At 35.1% G+C, this 25,563-nt stretch overlaps 2 non-coding genes across 2 annotated transcripts; both read right to left on the reverse strand.

Moving 5' to 3' along the window:
- Positions 1 to 21,363: 21,363 nt before the first annotated feature.
- Positions 21,364 to 21,436, reverse strand: TRNAV-CAC (transfer RNA valine (anticodon CAC)). Its single transcript has one exon. It is a non-coding gene; the product is annotated as a tRNA-Val (tRNA).
- A 64-nt stretch (positions 21,437 to 21,500) lies between these two features.
- Positions 21,501 to 21,573, reverse strand: TRNAV-CAC (transfer RNA valine (anticodon CAC)). Its single transcript has one exon. It is a non-coding gene; the product is annotated as a tRNA-Val (tRNA).
- Between the last annotated feature and the right edge of the window lie 3,990 nt (positions 21,574 to 25,563).

Consider the following 25,563-nt stretch of genomic DNA (forward strand, 5'->3'; position numbering starts at 1 on the left):
TCATTATATCATTAAGATTAGAGATAGTTGAAACCCTAACACAGGGTGTACTCAAGGTGAAATCCCTAGCTCGCTCGAGAGTATGGTGGTCAAACATCAATGAGGGGATCGAAGCAGTAGTAAAGCAATGTCCCCTCTGTCAGGAAAAGGATGCCAGCAGCCGAATTTCAACCATGGCCAGAAACTAACCAACCGTTAGATCTTGTGCTCTATAAAATATTGTTAGCTACCCTTTTTTCATTGCATATGCGTGTAATTAATATAACATTAATATTTAGATCACAGGCCACTTTGGGATCGAAAGTCTCAATGTAATTTTAAAAGAGTTTTAAAACAGACTACCATAAAAAACTTAGTACAGTTGCTACGGCCAGATGCCAAGGACCAGCCGTACCACAAATGATTTGACTTATGCACGACATATAAAGCCTAGTATTTTGTTATGGTCATCTCAACAAACAGCATCAATATTGATGAGATTAAGGACTCCGTGTTCGCGCTTGATATCAACCCCAACCACCGATGTGATTGACATTGGCCAAAATGGTTGATTTTAGAACGTAAATAAAGTATCAATTTTTAATTAAGTTTCATCTCTCAAGACCTACGAACACAACAGAGGTGAAAAGTGATATTTAGACTAAGGTAGCCATGTGTTTTACCAAGAAACAGAATGGCGGAAGTAGCCCCATAAAATTTAACGAGAACTGAATACAACAACTGTCTACTCCTCAATTGTGTATCTTCTATGGCATGAACCTCTTCGATGTTAACTAAGGGGTAAAACTGTGCCTTCCTTCTCACTTTTTGACGCCTGCGCTCTAGGTGTTTTTGGATCAATCCCCTTTGTATATCCCGATACTGAGGGTTGCCCAACATCGAAGAGGCTTATTGTGCTCAAGCCAATAGGCCAACTTGTTTTTAGATTTATTTAAAAACTGATAACTCACATATTTCTTTAGCGTCTACGGATTTAGCGTTGGCGCCTTTAATGGAATCAAATGTTAAATAAAAGATTAAATTAGCATTTTTATATTAAAATATAGTTTCCACACATTTAGACATAGATGGATTGGTCATCATTCCAGCGTCAAATTGACGGGGCCTTTTAGAGGGAGGGGGTTCAGTTTCGTCTGCTTGATATAGGGTTAAATGTGCGGTAAGCTTTAAAGAAAAAAGCTCCATCGGTTTAGATGTAGGGTGGGGCGGGGGATCATTTCAATGCTATCAGAGTCTTCGAGACTAGTTTTTCACATGACACGCTCTTTAGAATGCATCCATGATAAATGTAAAATGGTAAACGTAACCAAAAAAGTAATTGATACTCACATAGCCTATCTAAGGAAGAGTAATTGTTAATTGAAAGGAGCGTGTTAAACAAGCATTTCACACTTAATTTCTCTGGATTTTATGGAACTTAAATGAAAAGGTTACATAACAACATTATAGCTTAAAAGAACGACCTTTTTCAAAATATGCAAGGACATGTCCGAGAACTTTTATTAAAAATTATAAGTGATCTCTTTTACAAAATAATTGCATTTAATTAGTCTTAAAATTCCTAGTCCTAAATTTCTGTGCCGCCATTGGTTTAGTGGCGTCTTCTTGCCAGAACCTTTACCCTTACTTTTCTCTGTCTGTGAGAATTCAACCAATCCCATAGGGGTAAGAGGTTCTGACTAGCAGACACCACTAAATCAATGGCGGGTGGCGCGGTCGTTATCGTTTTTAAGACTAAATAAATGCTAATTATTTTGTAAGAAAAGATCATTTATTTTAATTAATTATTCCTTTTATAAAAAAGGCCGTTCTTTTAAGGCATAATGTTATGTTACCTGCCTTTTTCCTTTAACAAACATGAAAGGACTCATCCACTTACCGTATATTTCTGGTGGAAGATAAGTTGTTAATGGAAAAGAGTGTAAAAGATGAAATTTTTAATACTCATGTATTTTTAATACAGAAGTTCAGAGCGACAGAAATTAAAGTTTCTAATTTTTTAGGCTCCGAAACTGTGGCATTCGAGGGGTTATTCAGTACAGGGACACGTCAGTGCAGTAGAAACCCCTCCTACGTCAGACCTCCCCTAGTCCAATCAGCTTTATTCTCCCACTAGCCTACTACTTCATGAAATCCCAATGTAGAGGTAAAAAGGAGGAGCCTTCGTCAGGGTTGGCAAAAATTTATTTTTTTAAAAAAAAACTATGCAAATGTTGGGGGTTTTTTTTTCATTTAAAAAAGAAAAAGTCTGTTTTTTTTGGATCGCGTGACGTAATGAGTAATTCTTAGCTTGGCGAAAAAAATATGGCGGAATTATTACAACTAGCTCTTGCCCTTCGTGAAGCTCATCCCTTTTGCTCTTTTCCTATATTCTAAAAATCTACCACATTCATTACCAAGAAGTGATATCAGAAGTTTCTGACTTCTTATCCTGTGAAGTCCGATCGTCGCGCCACCTACGGCGTTTCCCTCATTTGAGCTGGCAGGCTGATTTGCGCGCCAGCAGTGGGCAAGTAACGAAACTTTAAGGTGTGTCCTGTGGTTTGAGGTAACGAATCAGAAACGGTGACAAGAACAGCTGTTAGTAGAGTTTGCTAGAAATTCCGATCAACCTAGTGTGGGGTCCTAGGCCCACGGATTGTAATGGATTTTCGTAGAGTTCTAGACAGACGGCTTTTCAACGATTGGCGCTGAAGAAGTTTTGAACACGCGTCACAGTTTGAGTGCCACAGCCTCTCGGCGTGGGATTTTTTCAGTAGATTATATAGTTTTCCTAGTGGGGAGGAAACTTTCGACCCTATTTTACGATTGGCATAGGCGATTTTGACTAGCAGGGATGGTTACTACATAAAGCCATAGTGTCCAATACTTCCCAGGATAAGAAGTCATTAACTTCTGGTGATATCTAGTTTATTAGGGAGAAGGTATAAATTCGCCACATTTCCAGCTTTATCTCCAGTCCAAACGTAGGTCCGGAGTTAATCTCCGCCTCTAAATTACAACAAGCAGCTCATTGGTTCTTGAAAACTTACGTCAGCACGATGCGAATGACGAAAATTACGTATTTTCCGACTGAGGAGAGGCAAAATAGCCCGGCCTCCTTTTACGTCCCCCCCTCTTGTATTTTGAAAGGGGAACTGAGACAATGGCCCGAGAATACTTAGGCATCTTCTACCTTCTCCATAATAAACTTGATATCACTTCTTGTCATTACTTTATGCAAAATTCGTGAAATATAAAGGATTTGGTCAAGATCGACTTTAATGTCGGTAAATGTTTCTTTACAACCTACCCCCATTGTTCAATATATATTACACGAACTTTCCAACTTTGACACTGGTTGAAGTTCTTGTTATTATACCGATAAACGTTAATACTCACGCTTGTCCGCTATTAGTGAAAAGAAAAAGAAATTTATATATCAACAGAAGTATTAAATACTTCTCTTCGAGAGAAGTGTACCGTCACAAAGCGGAGTAATTGTAACATGATTCTATGGTTCACTATTTTTAAAATAATTAGTCACTTTTTCACTAACTAGTATTATCAGGCATGCGTATTATGCTATTATTTCGACAATTTTATATCATAACTATAGTTTCAAAGTCTATGTTCGCCATGTAAGTTATTGCAAATTGTCAAGGAAATTTGATGAATTAAGACAAAGAAATTTGATGAATTTAGACAAGGAAATTTGATGAATTTAGACAAGGAAATTTGATGAATTTAGACAAGGAAATTTCATGAATTTAGACAAGGAAATTTCATGAATTTAGACAAGGAAATTTCATGAATTTAGACAAGGAAATTTCATGAATTTAGACAAGGAAATTTCATGAATTTAGACAAGGAAATTTCATGAATTTAGACAAGGAAATTTCATGAATTTAGACAAGGAAATTTCATGAATTTAGACAAGGAAATTTCATGAATTTAGACAAAGAAATTTCATGAATTTGGTAAGGGAAATTTCATGAATTTGGTAAGGGAAATTTCATGAATTTGGTCAGGGAAATTTTATATATTAGTGGAACTGAGTCAGTGAAATTTGATGAATTTAGACAAGGAAATTTGATGAATTTAGACAAGGAAATTTAATGAATTTAGACAAGGAAATTTGATGAAATTAGATAAAGAAATTTGATGAATTTTGCCAGGGAAATTTCATGAATTTAGACAAAGAAATTTAACGAATTTGGTAAGGGGAATTTCATGAAATTGGTTAGGGAAAATTGATATATTTGTGGAATTGAGTCAGTGAAATTTGATAAATTTGGTCAGGGAAATTTGATTAATTTGGTCAGTGAAGTTTGATGCGGTACGAGACAATTTGGTCTCGCCGATTTAGTCTTGGGACAAATTGGTCTCAGGACAATTGGGTCTTGGGGCAAATGGGTCTCGGGACACTTTGGTCTAGAGACAAATTGGTCCCGGAACAATTGGGTCTCTGGACACGAAAGTGTCGTTTTAAAAAAATATCACCCCTTCAGCATGTTTTTAACCAGCCAAATTTAACCGAACCAAACCAAACCAAACCAAACCTAACCTAATATAACCAAGCCAAACCTAACCTAATATAACCAAGCCAAACCTAACCTAATATAACCAAGCCAAACCTAACCTAATATAACCAAACCTAACCGAACCTAAACTAACCACCCCTAACCTAACCACCTAACCTAACTCAACCTAGTATGGAGGTAAGATTATTTATATGAGTATTAAAAGCCCGCCTCTTAGCACGAACAATTTATTAGCAATAATAGAAATACTTTGGAAAAGGTGGCAGCTAATTAATAGGAGAATATTTTGGAAAAAGTGGCAGCTAATTAATAGGAGAATATTTTGGAAAAGGTGGCAGCTAATTAATAGGAGAATATTTTGGAAAAGGTGGCAGTTAATTAATAGGAGAATATTTTGGAAAAGGTGGCAGTTAATTAACAGGAGAATATTTTGGAAAAAGTGGCAGCTAATTAATAGGAGAATATTTTGGAAAAGGTGGCAGTTAATTAATAGGAGAATATTTTGGAAAGGTGGCAGTTAATTAATAGGAGAATATTTTGGAAAAGGTGACAGCTAATTAATAGGAAAATATTTTGGAAAAAGTGGCAACGAATTATTGGAAAGGTGGCAGTTAATTAATAGGAGAATATTTTGGAAAAGTTGGCAGTTAATTAATAGGAGAATATTTTGGAAAAGGTGACAGCTAATAAATAGGAAAATATTTTGGAAAAGGTGGCAACGAATTATTGGAACCATTGTTTTGGAAAAGGTGGCAACCAATTAGGTAACCAAATGATCACGACACCAAACCGTCTCGAGACCAAATAATCACGATACCATAGTCCCGAGACAAAAAATCACGATACCATAGTCCCGAGACAAAAAAATCACGAGACCTAATAGTACCGAGACCAAAAAGTCCCGTGACCAAATGGTCCCAAGACCAAATCGGCGAGACCAATTAGTCCCGTGACCAAATCAGCGAGACCAATTAGTCCCGCGACCAAATCAGCGAGACCAATTAGTCCCGCGACCAAATCAGCGAGACCAATTAGTCCCGCGACCAAATCAGCGAGACCAATTAGTCCCGCGACCAAATCAGCGAGACCAATTAGTCCCGCGACCAAATCAGCGAGACCAATTAGTCCCGCGACCAAATCAGCGAGACCAATTAGTCCTGCGACCAAATCAGCGAGACCAATTAGTCCCGCGACCAAATCAGCGAGACCAATTAGTCCCGCGACCAAATCAGCGAGACCAATTAGTCCCGCGACCAAATCAGCGAGACCAATTAGTCCCGCGACCAAATCAGCGAGACCAATTCGTCCCGCGACCAAATCAGCGAGACCATACTTTCTTGTTCCGGTTTGATGAATTTAGACAAAGAAATTTGATGAATTTCGTCAGGGAAATTTGTGGAATTTAGCAAGGTAATACCTAAAAAAGTCAGGGAATTTCATTCCAAAACTCTTTTACGAACCCTGAGTAACATGATACTACATTACTACGTGTCGCTTGGCAAAATTTGGTTCCCCCCCAAAACCTTGTCCCTTCGGAACGCCCCTGGCCTCCTTGCTCTGCTCTAGCCTCATGAGCTTGTTTATAATTTTGAATATCTCTCGTTTTCAACAACGATCATTTCGAGACGACCATTATACATGCTCCTTGACTAGACGAAATATCTCAAGCTCTCCAAACAAACTAAATTCAGACTAGCGTACGGTTTTTCTAGTGTTGAATTTTGAATTGTATTTTAAAACTAAGTTTTCTACTTACTTTCGTATCCTGGGGCAAACTGCACGAGAGTGGCAATAGTGAAGACAGCAAAGAGGAGAAACATCTTTGAAATATTTTCCATTACTGAGATCGACTCTAATAACTATATAAATAATACCATGAATTTATTTATTAACATGAATATATGTCTGCATTGACTAGTTAAACTACATATTCAGGGATGGGAGGGGCTTAGTTTGAGTGACGTCAGAGGATTTCTGTCGGTTTGTTTTTAAAGCTAAAGCTCTTGTCACGCGGAAGGCTAATTATGCTTGTAAATTGATCAACTACCGCATTAATTTAACTCCAACAGCAGGGAAAAACCAGCATCATCAATTCTCACGATTTAAAATGTTAGTAGTTTACTTTCAACCGTTACATTAATTTTCATAATGGCCAAGGCTTAGCACTTTACCAACAGTTTTCAGTTTCAGATTAGGAAAAACATTGCAGGCACTTAATATAATTTCCTTTAAAAGATCACTATCACTTTCGGACATCGTGTTGAGATATTTATTCACGTATTGGCGATCATTTTTAATATTCAGTTGACGCAGTTTGGTGAACCTAACCGAAAATTGTATCCCTCCAAAGAAAATATAGAACTATCGTACCCTAGAATGGAAATCCGGGAGATTTTTAACGGGCGCTCGTGTGACTATGCGTTTCCCCACTTGAGAGGGGGAAGAGACCTTAATCTGGGGGAGGTAGACATTTGACGAAACAGGAAGTCTGAAATCTCAAGTTCAGTTCAGATCCACAATTTAGGAAACCCAAATTTTATAGAATCAAATAGAACTGACGTCTGGCGCTAGCGTTTTCGTTTTAAGCTAAAACTCTTCCCCTCGGGCCTCGGTGCTTGAATATTGTTTATTTTTTAAAGGTACGGTTTTAGAAAATATTTTCAAAAAATATTGACCTAATAGTTAATGAAATTTGAGTTTAAGTCTCCTTCTTTTTTGAAAATAGTAAAGTAAAATAAGCAAGTTATCAAAACGGGAAAAGATAAGAGTTGCTAAAACATTCCTTTTCCTTAAAAAATGCGATCGAAAGTGCGAGAGATTGTTGAAAATTGTAAATAATAAGGATCTTACGCCAGAAAACATAAACAAAAACCACTATGTTTGTGATTGTGATCCATGTTTTCAACAATGCACGGGTTAGATTTGTACGCAGCCAGTGCTAGGACTTTTAAAAATGTCTGACCACAAAATCCAGTTTGGAGGGTAAAATGAACTATTTGGCTGAACTGAACTAGTCTGAATCCAAGAGCGAGAGGTTTTCAGACAAGCGTTCCTCCCCCCTATCTTCCCCTTCTCTCTTCTATGTAATCGCATAGTACCACGCTCGCGGCGATCTTTTCCACCCCATGATCCCTCATACAATTTTGTTAAACTGGTCGTCTGCTGTTCGAACTTCCAGGTGTCTTGATTTTGATTGGCTACCGCGATGACGTTAAACACGTATGTAATAGAAAGGTCCCTCCCATCCCTGAATAACATGATAGAAAGGCTAATGATACACATATATATTCATGATAATACCCTGTATTAAAAGTATTGTGTGACGTTACTAGTTAGCACTTGGATTAAAGTGATATTTGCTGATCTGGCCGGGTTTTATTTAAAAAAAAGCCCAGCTCAGCCCAGCGGGTGTTATTGCGTGTATCTTTAAAACTAAATTATTTTGCACTTTATATTATAAAAATTGAAGATTAAAGTGATGCGTTTTTATTAAGCGGGTTTTTTGGTGGGTCAAAAACTCAAAACCAATAAACCCGAGGGTTTTGGGCTGGATTTTATTTAATTCTTTTTTTTTTCTGGATACCCAAGTATGTTTGAAAAATTTTATTCAATGTTTTTCTAAAAAATCTAACTCTTAATCCTTTGAATTAAACAAATTATACTATTTTTCTTGTTTTGAATACAAATTTTTGGGCAGGGCTTTAGGTGGGTGTGTTTTAAATCACTAGTGATGGCCGATTTAGTAAATTCAACGATATCGAACTTTTACTGGAATCTATACTGATTCTAACCAATTATTATGCCCGGCAAGATAACCGATTCTTTAACCCAATGAAACCGATGTCGACAGGATTTTTACCGATTAACAAAAGCCCTTTACCGATTATTGACCTTTTTCAACGATCATCAAGCATTTTTTTTTAACCGATTATTATCCGATAAATCGGTAAATCAACCTCGAACTGACTATTGGTAAAAATTATGCTCGTTCCGATATATCGGTTTATGCCCATCTCTAGAAATCACGAACGAAAATGCTTGGCCAGCCGTCCGACTAATATTTGGACATAGAAAAAAAGTCAAAGTTTTCTTACCGGCAACTAGTTGCAGAGCGTAGAGTTTCAAGTTGATGTTGAAGGGTTCTCCAAAGATGAAATTATTTTTCCATCCACGAAATATAACCTTTTATACTATGCTCTTGTTGACGACAAATGGTGGTTCTCTTTATTATATAAAATTTTATTGCTTTGTTTTCGAAATTTTCTTCTTCATCTACAGTTAATTAGTCTAGAATTTAATGTTACAGAGAGCGCATGTGCCGCCGCTGTGTTGGAGAGGACATCAACGTACACTTACTCTGTATATACGAATAAATTCACCATTGCATGGTCTAGTCTGCAAAACCAACTCGCGAATAATTACATTTACCTCTATGTACTGTTATCGTTTCCACAATAACAAACAAGTTGGGGAAACAAAATAAATCTCGCCGAGTCGAGTCGAGGGTTATCTACCCAATTGAGAGGTTTTTCTTAAATAAATAAATATAATTGATATTAATCATTTCAATTTACCTTAATTCTACGTTAAGTCGTTTTAAGAAACTTAATTTCTAAAATCAATTTCAAAATAGCTTTTGTTGACGTTGGAATTCTAGCGTACCCCTCTTTCACAATTTTTGGAAATTTAGAATTCATAAGTTGGTCGCAATTGGGAACCTTTGGTAGAAGCTTTGCCATTGGGAAGCTTAGCTAGGCATTATCTATCCATTATCTACGTTATTTTATCTTTATCCATACTCGAAAATTATCCACAGAACTTACATGTTAAATCGTATTATAATCCACAAATTTGTTTATAAATAATCGGTTATCCACCAATTTGTGGATAATGGATAGAAAATGCCGAGCTCTAGCCGAAGCTAGATGTTTCTAGTAACCCAAGCCGATCGCTGCGTACATCTTAACCCTAACGATGATAATGGAGTAGTAGTCAATATTGCCTAACCCGAACGCGGTTTGGATATTGCGAACACGTTTGCTCCGATTTTCTAACTGCGAAGGCGCTTACAGACAGACACACACACAGACAGATCCAGTGTAATACCTCTCCGTGAACTCATCGTCATTCGGAGAAGTGAAAAACCAAAAAAAGTACGTCTTTCAAGTACATGTTCTAATCTCCACAGTATATTGTGCGAGCCTTGAGTTTTTGGATTCGAGTCGAGCCTCGAGTATTGAAATTTTCCCTTATCGAGTATCGAGTCGAATCCCCAGTACTCGAATCGAGTTTCGAATAGTTGGAAAATTTGTTTAGAGTATTTATCTGGTTGGGAATTGGTTTTTTAGTATTTCCAGACTTTCTGTTAATTTATCGCTCTCATAATAGACATTTTGAGTAATTTTGATCATTGACAACTACTCCAAACAACTCCCATACGGTATTAGTCTTCTTCCCTTTCAATTTAACAAACTTAATTCCTCATAAATAACTTCTTCGGAATCTCATTCCTCACCGAAGTCACTTATAGCCGTTGTAGCCCAGGACTTTTAGGGTTTGACCTAGAACATTTGAACATAAAGATGAAAATTGGTACATGTGTTATTTTCGAGCCAACAAAAAATATACTAAAAGTCCCCTGCTGTAGAGCGCGAGCTTTCGCCGCCATCTTGGAAAATGGCCGCCGGGAGTGCCAGCTACAATGTATTCCACATTCTTCTTCAAAAATTATGAAAATTGGTACACATTATCACTAGAGCCACATGAGCATCATAGAAAAATTTTACAGCTCTGTGTTCGATAGTTTGGTCGCCATATTGTAAAATGGCCGCCATCAATGCTAGGTACAGTATATTTCAACATGTTGTTGGAAAATTATGAAAATTGACAGATATTATAATCAGAGCTGTGTAAACCTCATAGTAAAATATTGAAATCATTCATGAGATAGTTTGGCCGCCATGTTGGAAAATGGCCGCCGGGAATGTCATTTAGATACAGTATATTATTCATAAATTATGAAAATTGGTAATAATTATGTTGAAGACCGTCTAAACACAATTATTGAATATTGAAGACGTGCTACTGATAGTTTGGGCACCATCTTGGAAAATGACTGCTTGAAATACTAAATATATCTTTTCGAAATTCCTATATTGAGTAGATGATTTTCATTAACGTAATATACACCAAAAAATAGCCATCTCCAAGTAAATATTATCGACGCCATCTTTGAAAATGGCCACTCGAAAATTATTACCCTAAATTCTGATAGAAAGAAAAGTTATTCAAAGCTGTAATTCTGAACATGTTGATTAGGGTATATATTTTAATATGGGGGTTTATACATTCTCGTGTTGTTAAAGATTAGATTTAAGACAAATCTCTAACAGTTCGTTCATATTCATTTCGTCAGCCTGAAGATTTTTTTCACAATAATTGCATGTCAGAGGCCTTGATTAGGCGGAGCACCTAGCTGGGGGCTCGTCATATTCCAAATTGAACGCGCGGAAACGCCATCAAGGCACACGGGATCGGTCAGCGGCCCCGACAAACACCCCTTGAGCAGGTGACAAAAGCTGGACACCGTCAGCGGCGACCCCAGCAAGATGGTGGTCGGTGACAGGGAAGGATTAAGGCAGTAGGAGCCTCGAAGAGACGGAGGATTTCCCTCCAAGAACATCAGTGCCACACGACCGAAACAATGCATCCGCGACCCTCAGAGGTTGGCCAATAGCGGGGTGAGCCAATTAAGGCAACACCTGGGCGGGGGCAAAGCGGCCGAGCAAAACCTTCAGGGAACGGGACAAGGAACGGTCTGAATCAACCGGCACACCGAACTCGGGCCCCCTCCGCCACAAGAAGCCCTTTTGCTCTGCCACAGTTCTTTACACAAGAGGTTCCGCAGTTACAGATAATGAGTATTAAACGTTGGTCTTGAGTGGCGTGAATGGGACTTAGGATTCGGGATCGCGAACCCATCCCCATTCTTCGCGGTTTAAATGGTTTCCTAGCTATTGTAGTAGCGGAATAGCTTGGTTCTTTTGCTAGACTATCACACCCGAAAATGGAACGTTTTCATTCTTAAATCTGAAACCATAACGGCACCAAGTATAGAATCTCAAATGGAGGCATTTGAGAAAAAAAAAGGTTCAGAGAACACTTCTTTCATTTACATGCTGTAACTGGATGTGGTTATGATAAGGTGGGGTTTAAAGTAATGACAGAAAATCAACATCTTACAAATACGTTGAGAGTTTTTAATGAAAAGATTAAGTCAACAATAGCTAGGAAACGATTTAATCCCGAACAGTGGGGATGGGTTCGCTATCGCTATTTCGGTCAAAGACCCATTCACACCACTCTGATTCCTGCATCAGATATAGCTTCAGTGACTATTTTTAAAGATGGGGTCGATAACTTAGACTTGGAAATAGTTATTTTTATGGTGTTTAATGCGTTCATGAAAATAATCTACTCAGTAAAGACTAAAGAAATATCAAAAAAATTTATATATCGGTGATATATTAGGCATTTCACGCAGTCATTTTCCAAGATGGCGCCCAAACTATCAGCACGTCTTCAGTATTCAAGTATGATGTGTAGACGGTCTTCAACAATAAATTTACCAATTATCATAATTTTTGAAAAGTATACTGTATCTAAATGACATTCCCGGCGGCCATTTTCCAACATGGCGGCCAAACTATCTCATGAATGGTTTCAATATTTTTTAATGAGGTTTACACAGCTCTGATTGTAATATCTGTCAATTTTCATAATTTTCCAACAACATGGTGAAATATACTGTACCTAGCATTGATGGCGGCCATTTTCCAATATGGCGACCAAACTATCGAACACAGAGCTGTAAAATTTTTCAATGATGCTCATGTGGTCCCAGTCATAATGTGTACCAATTTTCATAATTTTTGAAGAAGAATGTGGAATACATTGTAGCTGGCACTCCCGGCGGCCATTTTCCAAGATGGCGGTGAAAGCTCGCGCTCTACAGCAGGGGACTTTTAGTATATTTTTTGTTGGGTCAAAAACAACACATGTACCAATTTTCATCTTTATGTTCAAATGTTCTAGGTCAAGCCCTTTTTTAGCCTATCTGTCCTGGCCTATTGTTATACTTCGCTCAAGTCCCAAACGAAAATTACTGCGCTGAACTTCAAAAACAAAAGCAAAAAAAATATAAATACATTAATAAAATAAAAAATAATAATAATAGTCAACGCGCCTTTAACTGTATTTTATTTCTTTTACTTCTTTTATTGAATCAGCTAGGAGCTACTAAACTACCCATTGCAGAGCAAAATTAATTATAAAAAAAACGTCTTGGTTTGGACCAAGGCCGAAAAAACAAACGATATGTGTGAGGTTTATCAATTGGCTGAAGTATCAGATATTGCAATTTTTTTTAGTTATTTTTATCCATTTAATCCTTAATCAATATTAAATTCAATCAACTGATTTTACTGTTAATCGATCTATTCCTCCTAAATTAATTGAAAAAATTACATATCTACGCTTTTTCAAGAACAATTACATTTTCCGAAAACATTTTATCGTGAAATTAATTATTTTGAAGGGACTACGTGTTGAGAACTTAGTATTGAATATTTGAAATACTCTGTCTAAAAAGACCAAGCGAACTTTGACATAATTCGAAAGGAAAATGTAAATATTTAAATGTGGATGCCAAACCAGGGTGTCACGAATTAATCGAAATTCGTTTATTAACTAGTCTGAACAAAATAAATTTAAATTATCATATTTTTTTTAACATCAGTCTTCTTAGCAACTTACCGATTTAAGTTTTTTTTTGATGCAAACTTGAAAATTTGTCAAGCCAGCAACAATTAAAACTATGTCCGTCAAGGTGCTTACACGAAATATAATATATATAATATATATATATATAATATATAATAATATAATATATATATATATAATATTCGACGTTTCTACCATTGTGGTTTAGGCACTCTTCCAGACGACTGTCCATGTCTTGCAATACATTTGCAAGCAGTAAACTCATGACGCATGGTGAGACTAATGGTATTGCCGTCTTACGAAATCCTCGTCCGTTAAGGCTTGATGTAAGGGGGGTATGATAATGCCGGTAGTGATGCCCTTGTAAACTGGCACAAACAGTAGAATGGCTTAGTGCAACTTCTTGTTCCACCGCTCTACTATTAGCATGAATTGGCTTCAAAACGTGCTACGATGTCAAAATCTATATCCTCATTACAGACTATACAGTCTCTTCTACGTTCACGATCTTGCACTACCGAAATCACGTAGGTGCTCGCCAATGTCGGAAAAGGTGCTTCGCACCGGATGTTGTCGGTGTGGAAACCGTTCGGCATAAAGCACTGCCTTTAGTTGAACGTTACTGCGACCTTCACCCAAAATAAACATCCTGTCCAATTTGTCCTGGTTGGAATAGGTTGGCATTTTGCTAGGAAACGAGGCTAACTACTAATTCTACTACTTAGCTCCTACACTGAAGACCCTGTATATGAAAAGGGACCGGAAGTACCTCAAGTTGAGTTTTCAAAGATTGCCAGATTGAGCAGGTCATGGGATTTAAAGTGATGAAGGTCGCTTTAACTTTCAACAAGTGACACTGCGGTATGTTTTTGGTGCTCCAATGTCCTCACCCGATAGGTCCAAACAATTACCATCCTGGTTTTTCGGCTCAGCGTTGCGGTATTGCCGGTTCCATTAGAAATACAAGGTCTGTAGTGTTACAATTGTAACAATACTCCTGTTAAAAAGGCACACAAACTGTACCCCCGCCCCCTCCCCCCAAAAAACATTTAAATTTCGCGCCTTTTCAATGGCTCTCTTTTCAATATGGGAAAAATTATTTTAAATGACAATTAAGTGTAAGAATTAAACAGGAAAATGGAGGCTGAGTGAAAGATAAGTGTAGTTTTAATTATAATTTGTTAGTTTAATTATAAAGTATCCACGAATTTACCAAAAACATTCGTGTTTTGGGTTAATTTCACATTAATTATACTTGATTAACTTTAATTTTACGGTTTATCTAGTGTGGATGGAATTATTTACCCTAATTGGAACGTTTTGTGCAGTTTAACATATTTGCCACAGTCATTATTTTACCCTAAACTTTTGAATTTCGCGCCAACATAGTAGTTTTAATCTTAATTAAACAGTTTATTTAAACGTTATTTGAGCTTTTAATCCAAAAAATGAATATTTTTGGTTTAATTTCACGTTAATTATATTTAATTGATTTAAAATTAACGTAGGATTGTGTTTCGGCAGTGTATATTTAGGTTATAAATGACTTTCAATATATACTTAACCTTAATTGCAATTTTTAGTGGGTTTGAATCTTATTTTACCTTAAACTTTCGAATTTCGCGCCTATTAATGTACTTTAAAGATAATTTAAATTATCTAAGTATGAGATAGAAAACATGGGGCTATACTAACAGCTTGTGCAGTTTTAATCTTAATTAAGTATTTTATTTCAAAGTTACTCGAGTTCTCATCCAAATATGTATATTTCATGTTTAAATTCGCGTTAATTATACTTAATTAAGTTGAAATTAAAGAAGGATTGAGGTTTGCCAGTGTTGATTTAGCTTATAAAATGAGTTTCAAATCACCTTAATTGTAAAGTTTATAAGAGTTTTTCATTCTTGCCAACACAATGTGTTAAATTTTTATCAAACCACGTGCTAAATTTGCGGTAACATAAAGATCATCTATAACATATGTTAATGAATGATGTGACTCTATAGTTTAGCATTTTTGGCTTCAATAACAGTAATTAAAGTAAATACCCAAACAATTCATAGCAATTTAGACAAATAAACAAACGGCAATGTGAACTGTGGAGATAGCGAACAACGTAACCCTCCGTTGCTGACGTGGTTACGTAGGAAAAATCTGCGCTGATGTAAACATGGAAATTATTTGACTAATTAAATTACATAACAACACTGTCCTCCTGGATTAATCAGCACCACTGTTACTTATATTTATGAATTAACAAAATCCACTGTTGGTAACAACATGGATTAAATATACCTTACAGGGATAGTTATCTTGGGTAAAATATTTGTTCCAGGCACCCCTGTCGGTCACTATTGTCAAAGACCGGAAGTTTCAAAAATACTGATGCACGGGGTTATATAATACAAATATGTGAAAAGGTTACTTACTGTATTTAGTTCAAGTAGTAATGCTACAATCCCTAAAAGTAACATGAATTAAATCATCTAATTGACAAATTCTTTGCAACATGTTTGAAAACGCCCGATTTTTTCTAAAACACGCGATTTAACGGTTTTATCATCTCACACGGTCGACGCGAGATGGCGAAATATCAAGAATCTACTTCCTGATGAATCAGTAAATTTGGGGAACGGCGGAAATATCTGGCTGCCTTGTTCGAAACAAACGTGTTCAACTCGTGATATACTAAAATGTTGGGGGACATAACTATCCCTGTAAGGTATATTTAATCCATGGTAACAAATAATTAAACTGCGCTAACGTAAACACCACGACTCTTTTAACTGCCGTAAGGAAAACATTTTAAACTTTTTGTCATCTTACCAGTAGTATTTTGAAGTTTTCGATCTTTTTACAGGGTGAAAAGCACTATCTTTATTTCAACACCTTAATAATTTGAATAGGTATGCCATTTATTACACACGGTAAATACAGCATAAACAAGCTGGTCCAGCAACCAGAACATTTTGCACACCCAATCAATTTATAGGACATTGGTCCAGTGAGGCAGTGACCCCTATAAGTGTCTCAAAGTTATCTTATTTCCGTCCCTGCTTAAAATAAAACCGACGAAATAAATCACAGCTAGAAAAGGTTGAATTGGGGCGGAAATAACTCAAATACTTTGAGCCTCCTGGAAATTCGCGAGAGCGGAAATAAGCAGAAAACTTGAAATGTATCCAGGGACACTATTCTCTAAAAATTTCAATGATTAAATACCCAAATCCAAATGTAAACATTAGGGTTGGTTCCATAAGGAGAGAGAGCTTAAAACCCTATTCTCTAACCCAAATCCAAATCGACATTTGAATCTCCCGCCAAACATTTCACCATCTCAAATTATTCTCTTATTTCTTAAACCCAAATCGACATTTGAATCTCCCGCTAAACACTTACCCAAATGTACGTCACTTTCTCTTTCATTGCATAATTTTATTTCAGCATAAATTACACTAAGGCAGTAAATTAATTACCTACGATAAATTAATTTATTACTTTAAAATTAGAATTTTATTCAATATAAAACTAAGCTTTTCCTGAAGGTTTTGAACCGTTTAATTGAAATTATTTAAACTATTAGTGATGATCAATTGGCCAATATCGTAAATTAACCGATGTCAATACCAATTTATTTAAAATCAATGTAACGAAAATATCAATATCAAACAATTATCCACTGGAAAAGATATCAAGCTATTCTTTAATTTAAATTTCTCAGGTTAAGATTCAAAAGAAGATGACTTTTATTATTTTCTGACACCAAAATGGGCAGCTTCTTTGCATAATTCCCGAAGTTTTTCTATTCCAAAATAGAAACGTTATCGTTTTGTGATATTGAAGGAGAAATTTAAATAAAATTTTCGTTTCTTTTGAACTAGTTTCTATAAAGGAACTTTAATCAAATGGCCATTTGTATGAGTACACTTACCGATAATGGATTTTACTAATCTAGACAATTACTACGTCTTTTAATGAATATTTTATAAATACTACCTGAATATTTTTTTAAATATGAAAGATTATATTTTTATTTTAGATTAATGAGTTAAAAAAATTGGTATCCGTGTTTCAGTTAAGCTTTGATATTGACATCGGTTAATTTACGATATTGGCTAACGATCCTAGTCTGTTTATAACATTAAATCGGAACTTCAAGTGTCACTAGACAGTATATTACTTCAAAATCGAAAGTTAGGAACTTTAAAACAATCTCAACAGGATATCCGTGGTTAAACTTATCATTATATGTGATATTGTAATAAGATAATGTGACGAAGCGGCTCAGTGAACGTTGGGCAAGGGCCTCAGAGTTTTGCTTGCAATGGTCAAGCTAAAATTCCTCACTTGACGCAATCTTCTAAGGAGCTATTAGTAAAATAATATATTACGAACAAAAATGGTCTCACTTAGACCACAAAAATTATACTTAGCTTGAAAAATTAAAATTTGAATCAAAGTAGAAAATTCAAAGGCTTAGAGCATTGACGTCGGCAATGAAAATACTAGATTCCCGACGGTCCACTCCCGGTCTCCACTCTCCCGTCAAAACTCAAAGCCGAAAGCTCGCGCAGCTAAAATTCCTCTTTAGTAAATAAAGAACACGTGACGCAATCTTCTAAGGAGCTATTAGTAAAATAATATATTACGAACAAAAATGGTCTCACTTAGACCACAAAAATTATACTTAAATGTCCTAAAATTTTAATGAGAGGTGTGTTACAAACTATTATATTATATTAAAAAGAATTCAAACTTTTAGAGTGGATAATTATTTAAAAAAAAAATAATTTCCAATGTCATAATTGTAAAGTGCTTTTGGTAGAATCATAAGGGTTCTTCTGAACTTTCCCAATCTTCATCCATACTCGAAAACTATCCACATAACTCATATGCTAAGTCGTATTATAATCTACAACTTTGTTTATAAATAATCGGTTATCCACCAATTTGTGGATAATGGATAGATAATGCCGAGCTCTAAACATTAATCACAATGTTTAGTAAATAATACAATTAATCGCAGTGTTTACAAAAATTATACTTAGCTTGAAAAATTGATATTTAAATCTAAGTAGGAAATTCAGTTAAGATTTGATAATTTTCGTTTTATTTGAACTTAATTCAATTGGCCATTTGTATACACTTACCGACAATTGATTTTACTAATCGGGAATCTGTTTATAACATTAAACCGGAACTTCAAGTGTCACTAGACAGTAGATCGCAAAAATTATACTTAGCTTGATAAATTAATATTTAAATCAAAGTAGAAAGTTCAGTTAAGCAAAGGCTTAGAGCATTGCCGTTGTCAGTCCGCAAGGTTCCCGCGTACGTAATATAAGCATGGAAGAACTAACTCGCGTGGTTATTCCATGATATAAGACTCCCGGTCTACCGTCTACCGTAAAATCTGGCGCGTTTAGACCAGAGATCTCTCCTTCGTTTATTCTGAGTATAACCTTAAGCTAAAAATACGAGGTTTCCTACGTACATAATTTACGATACCCCTGATAACGCGCGCGGTATCTAGAGCCGCGCCAATCTCCCCTTAGTATATTCTCTCAGTATCATCTTAAGCTTAAAATACGAGGTTACTAACCCGCACCCCGCGAGAGCGCTCGGCATTCGAGGGATCAGGCAACTAGCGTAATACGCTTCCCATCGTACACCCTCAGATAGACTTTATTACGGAGCGGCTTTCCCCTCGACAACTAGAAACGCACGACGCCATTCGAGGGATCAGCCACTGGCGTATTCCCCCGGTATTACCTTTTTGGTGGTTTTAATGCTGTAAATTCGGGAGATATGCCTTTAATCCGTTTTAATATTGAAATAAAAACTGTAAAAATTAATCCCGAGTGTATTTCCGCGTTATACGGCGTAATACACTTCCCATCTTACACCCTCAGAAAGACTTTATTATAGAGTGGCTTCTCCCTCGTCAAATTTTCCGTATAGAGTAATATTTTGCAAACGCCATCTAGATGTCGTGTGCAAAATAAAAACCTAGGGCTAACCCGCTTAGGCTATGTTTCTAGCATAAAATTGAGCAGACTATAATACAGGATTCCAAAAAAAATGAGAGCTGGAAATCAGCCTTTTTAATAATCTTTAAAGAGGAAACACACACTATATGAGACTATAATTACATAGAGTAAGTAAGATAGGGTAATGGCAGCCCTCTGCCTTCGACTGTATTAAGCTCTATGGGGAAAAAACATGGGGTGCTATTAGTCTATACAACTTAAGCCTTGGCCGTAAAGAACGTCGAAAAACTTACTTCAAAAGATATAAAAACCTCTATTAACTGTAATAATTTACCTGAATTACTTTTCTAGACGAAAATTCGACCTGATAACGACCTATTTCTTATTAAGGACGCTACAGTTAATTAGAAAATACATATAATGGTGCTCAAGCTCGGACGAAATACCAAAGTAATTTGTTAGAGTCTACTCAGTAGACTCTACTGCTAAGAAATTAGGAAAATCAGCAAGAAAGCCAACATTTACAATTAGTCAACGTAACTTGTTAGCACCCACAAACTTAGGACCTTCTAGTTGTCAACGAGAACAAAATGAAGAAAATAGGTTTAAGCGCGCTATAAGGTTAGGCTGACCTCTGACCCAAAAGTAATTTTTGGACGTACTATCTTAATTAGTTAAATTACAAAAATTAAAATTCATTAATTAAAAATCGAAACAGGTAAGTTTCCCATTTAATAAATGCTTGTTAATTTAGAAGTATTCCGAAAACTAACTTCGCTATAGTTTTTCCGTATGGCCTGTCAAAATTGCCTTAAAAAAACGAAATTTTTTTAATGCTTTTTCTATGGGACGCTAACCCTAAAAGGTGTGACTTTTTCTTTAACATTACGGAAGGGTGTCATGTCATATCTACAAGGGCCTACCGGCCCTGTAGAATTTCTGTATAAATTTTGAGTTGAGAAACAAGACCATCTTAAATATTAAAATAAACATAATTAATAGTACATATTTTCTTCGTTAATTATTCACCTTATTGCGCGTTACATCATTGAACAATTATATAAAAACGTCTTGGTTTGGACCAAGGCCGAAAAAACAAACGATATGTGTGGTTTATCAATTGACTGAAGTTCAGATATTGAAATTTTTTTCTAGTTATTTTTATCCACTCAATCCTTAATCATTATTTAATTCAATCAACTGATTTTACTGTTAATCGATCTAGTCCCTCTAAATTAATTGAAAAAATTACATATCTACGCTTTTTCAAGAACAATTACATATCTACGCTTTTTCAAGAACAATTACATTTTCCGAAAACATTTTATCATGAAATTAATTGTTCCTGAAAAAGCGTATTTATCATGAAATTAATTGTTCTTGAAAAAGCGTAGATATGTAATTTTTTTAATTAATTTAGAGGGACTAGATCGATTAACAGTAAAATCAGTTGATTGAATTAAATATTGATTAAGGATTGAGTGGATAAAAATAACTAGAAAAAATTTCAATATCTGAACTTCAGTCAATTGATAAACCTCACACATATCGTTTGTTTTTTCGGCCTTGGTCCAAACCAAGACGTTTTTATATAATATCTGTCACTTCAGTCTTAATGTAATTAAATTTTGAATTATTATGTTTGCTTTACCGTCATACATACATTTGCACTCTAAAATATAATGGTGCATTCAAACACCATATATGCTGTTTTTTCCAATGCCAAAAAAGACATCATTTAGGGTGTACTTTAACCCCATTTCTATGATCAATTCACGCCATTAACTAATATTATTTGGAAGTATTAAGGAAATATTAGGCATTTAAGCACCATTTACAGTGGCTTTTAACATCTTTTTTTTTGACAATCTGTTGAACTTCTAATATTACTTAGTTTAATGGTTTTAAAAGTAGGGAAAATGTATGCTACCTATGTCACATTATTAAACCAAGTGATGTGAAATAATTGTTAAATATTTATTATAACCACTACACCACACACACGTGGTAAGTCTAAGTTTTCCAAGAGATCTAACTAATTATTATGTCCAATCACGATGGTTAAAACATGTATCTACCTGGGCTCGAACCTGGGACTTTCCGTGTGTGAAGCGGACGTGATAACCACTACACCATAGATACGTGGTAATACTGAGTTTTCCAAGAGATCTAGCTAATTCAAGCGCCCAATCACGATGGTCAAAGATGTATCTACCAGGGCTCGAACCTGGGACCTTCCGCGTGTGAAGCGGACGTGATAACCACCACACTACAGATACGTAATAACACTGAGTTTTCCAAGAGATCTAGCTAATTATTATGTCCAATCACGATGGTCAAAGCCGTACTTCTGTAATTAACTAAAATTAACATACTTAGACTTAATTGTTTTGATCAAACTGGCTGATAGCACACCCTGAATACTTAATAGTTAATTTAAGATAATTCCGAAAAGTATCTTCGCTGTAGTTTTTAAGTTATCGGTGGGGAAAAATCACGAAAAACCCATGTTAATCTCCATAGGAAATTAGCAAAAGCGGGTGAATATTACTTTAACGTTACAAAACGGTATCAAGTCATATCTACAAGGGCCTACCGGCCCTGCAGAATATTGAGAGACGTGACTAATATTAACTTTTGAAATGCAGCGAACGCCCGTTGTTTTCCCTTGCTGAAATCGGTAGTGCATAAGGGTTTCGGCCAAAATTTTAGATAAGGATAATTAAAATGTAGAAAACGAAAATTTACAAAATAATAGGCAATAAAGTTTGGTAATTATAGGAGTTTTCTTTTTGTACATTCAGATCAAAATTTCAATCACGAAAATAAACTCATTCGTGGTAAAATTGAACAAATACAAACGATGATGGAAGAGCGAAAACAGCAAAGGAAAGCCAGGAGAAACGGTCGTAATTATCCATATGTCAGCCCTTTAAAGACAATTAAAGTACATTCAGAGGACAAAGGCACCACATCATTCGAAATGCAAGGTAACAAAGGTTCATTACCATCGACAGAGAATGACGAAACTAGAATGGAAGTGTAAATAGTGGAGTTCTGAAAAATGCACGTTCGAAAAATTAAAATTGTTACATTTGAGAGCAAACTCGAAATATGTATTTTCTTCCCAAAATGAATTCAATGGAGTTTCGAGAGAACAGTACGTCGTAACTAATTATATTAAAAAATATAAAAAACTCTTGACGCGTTTGCTGAACTCAATAATATAGGGCGATTCTCAATTTAAAAATGCCAATGATATTTTAAATATAATCAAAATAAATTATTAAAATAAACGAGTTGAACAATGTAGCGAGTGAATGTTGAGGACATTGTAAAATTAACGTCTATAATTGAACTGTGTTCTTGGTTGAAATTGTTAATGAAATATGCCGAAAAAGAGACTTATAGCACATAAACAGAAGTGAAATAATTTGCAGTATGTATGATCTATACATCTTGTGATTTGCTTGCTTTACTGCCATAATTATCTTTTTGCTCTATAATATCTCAAAATCTAAGTAGCTGAACCTAATCTTGCAAAAAGGAAAATAGTTACAAATTCAAAAAATTTCAATTGATGGAAGGCTAAGGATGTATTTAAGCATTAAACCTCACGTTGTCTCTCCAATACCTGTCAGTAAAAAGCTTATAAGCATAAAAAGCCATACATAAACGACTTTTTAAATCCCAAAAGTAAAGAAGCGATGTATTCGCTATCTCCATACGGGACTTACGAGTAGATTTGGTCTGCCAAGGCTACGGAGCGCGTTCGACGACAGGGAATGTCAGCCACTAACTAAAGGCCCTCGACAGGTTATGGCAGCAAGGAAGATGGAGATAGGGAAGTTTGGTCAGTATAGGAATCTCTCTTCACGAAATGTAGCAGGTCACATGACTTGTATTCGGCGTTAGTTTGAACTGCGCAGACGGCCTATACTCCGCACGATGCGCGAGAAAAGTGCGGCGCGTGCGCACATGCACATCTACGCCGAAAACAGGATTTTTGGGCGACCGGAGTTATAGCGTTACACGAAACTTCCCTATCTCCATCTTCGTTGATGGCAGCGCCCAGAGAAATACCTCTCGTAAATCCCGTATTGGTTATATCGTAATTGACGTTATTCCTTTCTGCCAAAGTTCGAAAATGGAAATGAATTCACAACTGAACTTAATATACATGAAAGTGAATAAAATGAAGAGAGTATGATTAGGAGAAAGACAATAATTCACAAGTAATTATATATCTAGCATTGTGAAAATTATTTCAATTCTGATAGATAAGGCAAGATAAAAACCAACGATTAAATATGATACGAATCTTAAATTTCATTCTTCTGTAAATTACAACAATTCAAGAAAGTCTAAAATGTAAATAGGTCAACATATTTGTAATTTATTTAAAAGTATAAAGATTTGTTTTTAAAAATTTAATATTTCTAGAACTGTTTTAACTCGATATATTAACCAGTATAGAATAATATTTTGAAATGGTAAATTTTTATTAGAAAGCCATGGTTTAAAATTGTAAAAAATAAATATAAACACAAGCCCATCATTTTAAATGAGCTATAGCGGATTTTAATCGTTCCTTTTTAGATGCAGCCGTTATACATAGACATGAAAAACATAAATAAATTAGACACTTCGATGTTTTAAGTATTAAATATAGTATGTATACACTGTTTTTTAAATCATTGATATTTATTCAATCTGTTTTAAGTGAAGATTTTCGATATTGTTTTGAACACCTTGATCAGTGAGTAGTATGCGATCTCATTTCTGTAAGAAGTATAATACTGATCTTAGAAATTTGCTTAGAATTTGACACGTTAAAGCTAATTTCAGTTTGGTATAGCATATTAGACTATAAGCGTTTAAAACGTGAGCAACCAAAGAAATTAATGTATGGGTATTATAATCGACGTATTGACACAATAAATTTCCAAGTATTAATTTTAATGTGTTATAATATTTGTATAGACTTTCATTTCATGATTGAACATTTTTCAAGTGTAAAACTAAACTGTTAGGAGTATAAAGTAATTTGAAAGTTGGTTTTGTCGAGGACAGACAATTGTTTGTATTAGATTCTTATTTACAGCTCATTGTAAAAACGTTCTTCTTTGTTCCAAGTCAAGTATTAAATTGCTATTAAAGTATTTTTTTCTTGTGTAGGCGAAGTATACGATAGAAGAAGAACTATAGTATTAAATTGTGTTTGAATGTATTTTAAAATAGTCTTTAATATTTCATTATAACATAAATGAAATTTGATAAGTTAATTGTTTAAAATCGACGCATTCTCTAAAATATGTCAGAATATGCAAAAATAATGGCTAGAATATAAAGAAATTCAAAATGAATGATGTTTTTAGTTTGTAACATATATTGCCGGTGGCAATTGGTGTATTATATAACATATAACAACATTTTCTTCTTTACTTCTAGCACCGATTTATGAAAACCTTCCTGTGCAATGTATCAAGAAATTAAAAAATGTCATTAGTAAAATTTTTGATTTCATTTTGTCTAAATGAATATTTTGAAAGTTTTTGTTACTTAATTACGTCCGATTTATTATCATAATAGCCAATTATTGTTCAATGAATAATCTTTTATTTAGAAAAATTTGTAGTTGGGAAAAACGTTTATTACGTACAGGAAAAGAATATACAATCGCAAAAAACGAAGACAATATTCAAACGTTATAATTTCCATGTCTTAGTTGCTTAGGTTCAGAAATGTTAATGAATAACCATGCCACTGGAGCTCAGAGCGTAAACATCTTGATTTTCTTGTTGACTAGTTATTGGCCTGATAAGAATAATTGGAATTGAAATAAGGATTACTTTATCAAATCCAAAAATTTCTTTCGTTGCGTATTGGCTTCATTATGACCCAATATAGATGGGTGGTGGGAACTGAGCCAACACTAAAAAAATCTGATAGTAAATGACTTTTAACGCCGAACTAAGAAGCTCCATCAACAATTTTTCCCGTTCAATGTAACTGAAACTACCCAACTATCGCAAATAGGCATAGATATCCAGACAACATTTCATTCAAAATTAAGTCTTTTGAAAACAATATTTCAGATCACTTATTGTTTTGCCTATGTACTTAATAAGTTATAACCAAAGCTCAATTTTTTTATTTAATAAAGTCAGCCGAAAATGACACAGCTTTCGAAATTTAAACAGAATATTTCATATAACAATATTTAACCACAGAAATTTTTAAATTTTAATAACTATTTATAGCACAAA

The sequence above is a fragment of the Phalangium opilio genome, unplaced genomic scaffold, assembly GCF_054372755.1.
Source record: "Phalangium opilio isolate 3A_F unplaced genomic scaffold, DU_Popi_V2 ptg000013l_1, whole genome shotgun sequence".
In the NCBI taxonomy this organism is placed as follows: Eukaryota; Metazoa; Arthropoda; class Arachnida; order Opiliones; family Phalangiidae; genus Phalangium; species Phalangium opilio.